Source organism: Lactuca virosa, chromosome 7 (assembly GCF_052849685.1).
Source record: "Lactuca virosa cultivar CGN04683 chromosome 7, Lactuca_virosa_CGN04683_v6, whole genome shotgun sequence".
Taxonomy (NCBI): Eukaryota; Viridiplantae; Streptophyta; class Magnoliopsida; order Asterales; family Asteraceae; genus Lactuca; species Lactuca virosa.
The window spans coordinates 4277268-4283950 of NC_136432.1; the positions used below are offsets into that span (position 1 = coordinate 4277268).

The 6683-nt window shown below is 37.3% G+C and overlaps 1 pseudogene; it reads left to right on the forward strand.

Moving 5' to 3' along the window:
- The first annotated feature begins 2059 nt into the window (after window positions 1-2059).
- LOC145126338 (uncharacterized) lies at window positions 2060-5447 on the forward strand (annotated as a pseudogene).
- The last annotated feature ends 1236 nt before the right edge of the window (window positions 5448-6683 follow it).

Here is a 6683-nt window from a genome sequence, read left to right on the forward strand (position 1 = left end):
TCGGTTAAAAAAAAACTTAACAACAATTTTGTTATATGTATTTAAACAATTAATATTTTTTTTATGTCACAAGTAGTGTTAATTATTGTTATTTTAAAAAAATATATCTTTATTTCTTTTCATCGTCAATTTAACCATACGATTTAGAACTAGCGGTTAAGTTGAAATACGTATTTTAAATAAGACATATAACCGAATAGGTTTTATAAGTGTTTTTAAATACATATAACCGAAAAACGATTTTTAGAAATACATAAAACAACATATTTTACGTAAAACAAATACATAAAAATACGTTTTATTTATTATTTATGTTTTATCGATTTTATTATTGTATATATGAGTTTTAGAAAAAAAATACGTTTTGTTTTATTTAAAATGTTTTTTTTTTGTAATTTACTAATTTTTTTTATAATACGGAAAACACGTTTTATTTTATTTAAAAAAAATTATGTGAAAAATATTTTTTGTAATTTATTTATTGTTTATGTTTTATTAAAAAAAATATTTTATGTAAAATAAATACTTTTTCTAAACGCATTTTTTTATAATACGCTAAAATACATTTTGTTTTATTAACAAAAAATATGTAATTTTTTTTAAATTTATTTATTGTTTATATTTTATGGATTTATTATTATATAAATGAGTTTTAGAAGGTAAAACCAAGTAAGCCTTTATCTCAAGTGGTTAAGTCGCTGGGCAAAATAGAATGGTGAAGGTCATGAGTTCGATCCCTCCCCCTAGCAATTTAATTGTCTTTTTCAAAGAAATTTCAAAAATGGTCTCTGTGGTTTATCAAATGTCACGAATTCAGTCCCTTTATACTTGAAAAGACGAAAATACCCTTACAGATTCAGTCCCTAACGGTGTTAGTAAAAATGGCCAGTTTTGCAAACCACAATGATCATTTGCATCAAAAAAAAATTAACAGAGACTGACTTTGTGAATTTTGGCAAACCATAGGGACCATTTTTATAATTTTGTCTTGCCTTTTATTCTAGTGGGTTTATAGAAGAATCAAGAATGTTGTTCTATTTTATTTGGAGGTTTTTCAAATAATTGGAGTTCCGGGCCAGGGCACTAAGTAGCCACAATATATCCTTTAAGATGTAATAAGTTGGAACCATGCATCTTTCTTGAGATGATTATTACTGTTCAGAAGAGATATACTCTGTCTTTGAACTCATGCATATTCATATGTAGTTGACTACCTCTTTATGAGAAGGTAATCATAGGACCACCCACCAAAACAAATAAATGGATTAGTATATATATATATATATATATATATATATATATATATATATATATATATATATATATATATATATATATATATATATATATATATATATATATATATATATATATATATTAAAACACTCCTAAAACTGCCACGTGTCGCGATTATACACTACTACCTTGCCACATGTCAATCTTCTGGCATTTTACTCACTGATTTTCCCGCCCAATTGCTAATTGCTGTATTTGACCATCATACCCTATAAATCCGAAAAGACTCCATTTTATCCCACGAATATCACCCCTCTTCCGATTACAGTTTCCATGAATATCCTCCAATTTACGCACACATTTATGTCTAATTGAATGATTGAATGATTTCAAAATTCGTTTCAAGTTTTAGCTTCATATTTAAATTTTCAAATCGAGGAGAATGGCGACACATATGCATCCAGTTTGAGGAGAATAGCAAGTCATTTGATTACAGGAAGTTAAAAACATCATCAATAGATAGATGCATGTAATAACACTTGATAATGTTGTTATTGATTTTTTCCAGCTAAATTTAACCTTTTTTTTGTAGTTATGTGAGAAGTAGAACGTTTTATTTCGACTGCTGCCTCTTCTATTTCTTTTTTCTTCTTTCTGCTATTCAAGTGGTGATCGGTTTGATGACAATTGGCGAAAACCAAAGAAGGAATGACTACCTTATGATGAGTACAAAAAGACAAGGGAAGAAAAGTATAAGCAAAAGGAGAGAGACTTTTATCAAAAGGAGGAACCGGTGCATGAAAAGAAATCAGATTTGGAAGACATGCTTACAAGATTTGTGGCCGCATCCGAAAAAAGACACAATGATGCCGATGCTACACTCAAAGATCAACAAAATATGTTGAGAGAACACCAACTTATGATGAAAGATCAACAAGCCTTGCTTAGGAATCAGCAAGCATCTATTCTCAACATAGAAAAGCAGCTGGGGCAACTTGCACAACAAGTGAATGAGAGAAGACCGGGTGGACTTCCTAGTAATACCGAAAGTAACCCGAAAGGTGCACATATAAATATTATGACAACTAGGAGTGGGAAGATTATAACTCCTCTGGCCCCTATTCAGCAAGAAGATCCTAAACTGGTGCAAGAGGATAAAGAAGAACATGAAGAATCGAAGAATCCCGACTCGACTCGCCGAATCGACGTTACGGACTCGACGAGTCCCCCACCTGAACAGAAAAGCCAGCCTCCTGTCAAGCCATATCAGCCTCCACTTCCCTTTCCGGCTCGAGCTAGACAAGAAAAAAATGAAGTTGACTACCAGAAGTTTCTGGAACACATAAAGGCTCTCCAAATTAATATGCCATTCATAGAAGCGGTTGCACAAATGCCGAAATATGCCAAATTCCTCAAGGAGCTTCTAACTAATAGGAAGAAGATGGAAGAGGTGAAGAAAGTGGTCCTAAACGAGAATTGTTCAGCTGCCATGTTGAATATACTACCTAAGAAGAAGGGTAATCTGGGAAGCTTAACATTGCCTTGCCAATTTGGAAACTTAGCCACCATTTATGCATTGGCTGATTCAGGAGCAAGCGTAAATCTCATGTCATACTCTTTTTTCAAGAAGTTAGATCTTCCGGAGCCAAGGCCAATTCGAATGGCGATTCACCTAGCAAATAAAACGGTCACATTTCCGAGAGGAATATGTGAAGATCTATTGGTGAAGGTTGATAAGTTCGTATTTCCCGCGGACTTTATAGTTTTAGACATGGAAGCGGATCCTCAAGTCTCGATAATACTTGGAAGACCTTTTCTTAACACCGCAAGTGCTATAGTTGACATGCGTGATTCTAAACTTACCCTTCGGGTAGGAGACGAATCAGTCACTTTTGGAGTCGATCAAGCCATGAAGCATCCAAGGAATAGCGATGACACAGCATTTTCGGTTGACATGTTGGAAGAATTGATGGAGGAATGGAACGTAGATGAGCCGAACAAGTCCACCGTCGCATATGAAGAAGAATTTGATGCGGAAAGAGACCTGCTGGAATTAGAAAGACTGCTCGAGGAAGCTGAGTATAATGATCTAATCAGAAGTGCAGAACACCCGACTCGCCGAGTCGCCTCGACAGACTCGACGAGTCCAGCCGAAGAATCCCGATCAGTCGCGAATTTTACGAAGGGCTCGACGAGTCCCCTCACTGGACTCGACGTGTTCAACATTCAGAACACAAAAACTGAACTTAAGGCACTACCGGGTCACTTGGAGTACGCGTTTCTTGAAGATGGCCAACAAAAACCTGTAATTATAGCTGCTGATTTGGCCAAACATGAGAAAGAAAGTCTTGTGGGTGTATTGAGGAAGAGGCAAGGTGCTATAGCATGGAAGATCACTGACATTAAAGGAATTAGTCCAGCTTATTGTTCTCATAAGATTAACTTAGAAGATGGAGCTAAACCTGTAGTTCAACGCCAAAGAAGACTTAACCCGAACATGCAAGAAGTTGTGAAGAAGGAGGTGGTTAAACTACTAGATGCCGGAATCATTTACTCAATCTCCGATAGCCCATGGGTGAGTCCGGTGCAAGTGGTACCAAAAGAAAGGAGGAATGGCGGTGGTGGCCAATGAAAATAACGAGTTAATTCCAACAAGAACAGTAACCGGGTGGCGCGTTTGCATTGACTACAGGAAATTGAATGACGCCACATGCAAGGATCACTTTCCATTGCCATTCATCGATCAAATGCTCGAAAGACTCTCCGACCATTTATATTATTGTTTTCTTGATGGGTTTTCGGGGTATTTCCAAATTCCAATAGACCCACAAGACCAAGAGAATACCACTTTTACATGTCCAAGTGGAACATTTGCGTATAGACGAATGCCCTTTAGGTTATGCAATGCACCAGCTACTTTCCAAAGGTGCATGATGGCCATTTTTCATGATATGATCGAGAAGTTTATGGAAGTCTTCATGGATGATTTCTCGGTATTCGGGTCATCTTTTGAAGATTGCTTATCTAATTTGGACTTGATGCTAGCTAGATGTGAGAAGACAAACCTTGTCCTTAATTGGGAAAAGTGCCACTTCATGGTGAAAGAAGGAATAATATTGGGTCACAAAGTTTCAAGGAAAGGGATAGAAGTGGATAAAGCAAAGGTGGACACAATAGCTAAGCTACCCCCTCCAACTAATGTGAAAGGGGTAAGGAGTTTTCTTGGCCATGCGGGATTTTATCGTCGCTTCATTAAAGATTTTTCGAAGATTACTAGGCCGTTGACTCAATTACTCTTAAAGGATGCCCCATTTGATTTTTCTAAGGAATGTCATGAAGCATTAACCACTACTCCTATCATGATAGCACCAAATTGGAATCTACCTTTCGAGCTAATGTGTGATGCTAGTGACTATGCGGTGGGAGCTGTTTTGGGACAAAGAGTTGACAAGCATTTTCAGCCGATCTACTATGCAAGCAAAACCTTGAACTCAACTCAAGAGAACTACACTACTACCAAGAAGGAGCTACTTGCTGTGGTATACACTTTTGATAAGTTCCGCCCTTATTTAGTATTGTCCAAGACCATAGTTTTTACTGATCATTCAGCCCTAAAGTATCTTTTTACTAAACAAGATGCTAAGCCCCGATTGATACGTTGGGTCTTACTTTTGCAAGAGTTTGACATTGAAATACGCGATAAAAAGGGAATGGAAAACGTAGCTGTCGACCATTTGTCAAGATTAGAGAACCCGCATTTGGAGGAGTTGGAAGAAAACAAGATTGGAGACGATTTTCCCGACGAATATCTTTTAGTAGTATCCAGAGAAATGCCATGGTTTGCGGATATAGCTAACTACTTAGCAACCAATTACATTCCAAAAGACTTGACCCGCCAACAAAAAAAGAAATTCTTTTCAGAAATTAAGTACTACTTTTGGGATGAGCCGTATCTTTTCCGAAGCTACGCAGACGGAATGATAAGAAGATGTGTATTCGGGAAAGAAAGTCGAGAAATTTTGGCACACTGTCATAGTGGGCCCGCCGGAGGACATCATGGAGCACACTACACAGCTAGGAAGATTTTTGATATTGGGTTTTATTGGCCCACAATTTTTAAAGATGCTGCTAAATTCGTCAAAGAATGTGATTCGTGCCAACGAGCGGGAAATATATCATCCCAAAATGAGATGCCCCAACATAGTATTTAAATTTGTGAGATATTTGATGTGTGGGGTATTGATTTTATGGGACCTTTCCCAATGTCCAAAGGGAATAAATACAACTTGGTGGCGGTCGATTACGTGTCTAAATGGGCGGAGGCACAAGCATTACCAACTAATGATGCTCGGGTGGTGGTGCGATTTCTAAAGAAGTTATTCTCAAGATTTGGAGTTCCTAAAGCTCTTATTAGTGACCGAGGCACTCACTTTGCAAACGATCAATTAGCCAAAGTATTGAAAAAATATGGGGTACATCATAGGTTCTCCACATCTTTTCATCCACAAACTAGTGGCCAAACTGAAGTGACAAATAGGGCGTTAAAGAGGATTTTAGAGAGATCGGTTGGAGGAAATCGAAAGGAATGGTCGGATAAATTAGATGATGCACTTTGGGCCTTCCGAACAGCTTTCAAGACACCTATTGGTACTACACCATATAGGCTAGTTTATGGAAAGAATTGCCACTTACCGGTAGAAATTGAGCATAAAGCTTTTTGGGCTCTAAAGATGTGCAATTTTGAGTTGGCTGAACTTCGAACCAACCGGTTGATGCAAATGAATGCCCTTGAAGAGCTTAGAAATGAGGCCTACACTAGTTCCTTGATATACAAAGAAAACACAAAGAGTTGGCATGACAAAAGATTAAAGGGTAATAAGGACTTTCATGAAGGACAAAAGGTGCTACTCTTCAATTCAAGGTTCGAACTTTTCCCGGGCAAGCTGAAGACACGATAGGATGGTCCATTTATAGTGAAGCAAGTTTTTCCACATGGAGCTGTTGAACTTATATCGAGAGACGGAACTCCTTTCAAGGTGAATGGACATAGAGTGAAGAAATATGAAGAAGGAATTCCAAGAGATGAAGGTCTTGAAGAAGGGCTGATTCTAGGAGGAACTACAGAAACTTAAAGCGGGAAGGAGTCCAACTAATGACTCCTTAAAAAGAAGCGCTTCCGGGAGGCAACCCGCGTTTAGAGTTTGCTTTCTTTTTCCTTTATTTTTCATTTTTATTTTAAGTTTTTCTTAGGATCTGCTTTTATCATTCTTCTTCTAAGCTTCTGATGATTGCTTGAGGGCAAGAAATGTTCAAGTGTGGGGTGTGGCATACAATTTAAAAACTCGATGTTTTTAGCTTTCTGAATAAAAGACTCGTCGAGTCCCTAAACCTGCTCGGCGAGTCCATTTAAGAAATCCCGATCAAACGCGGAATCGCGAAACTACTCG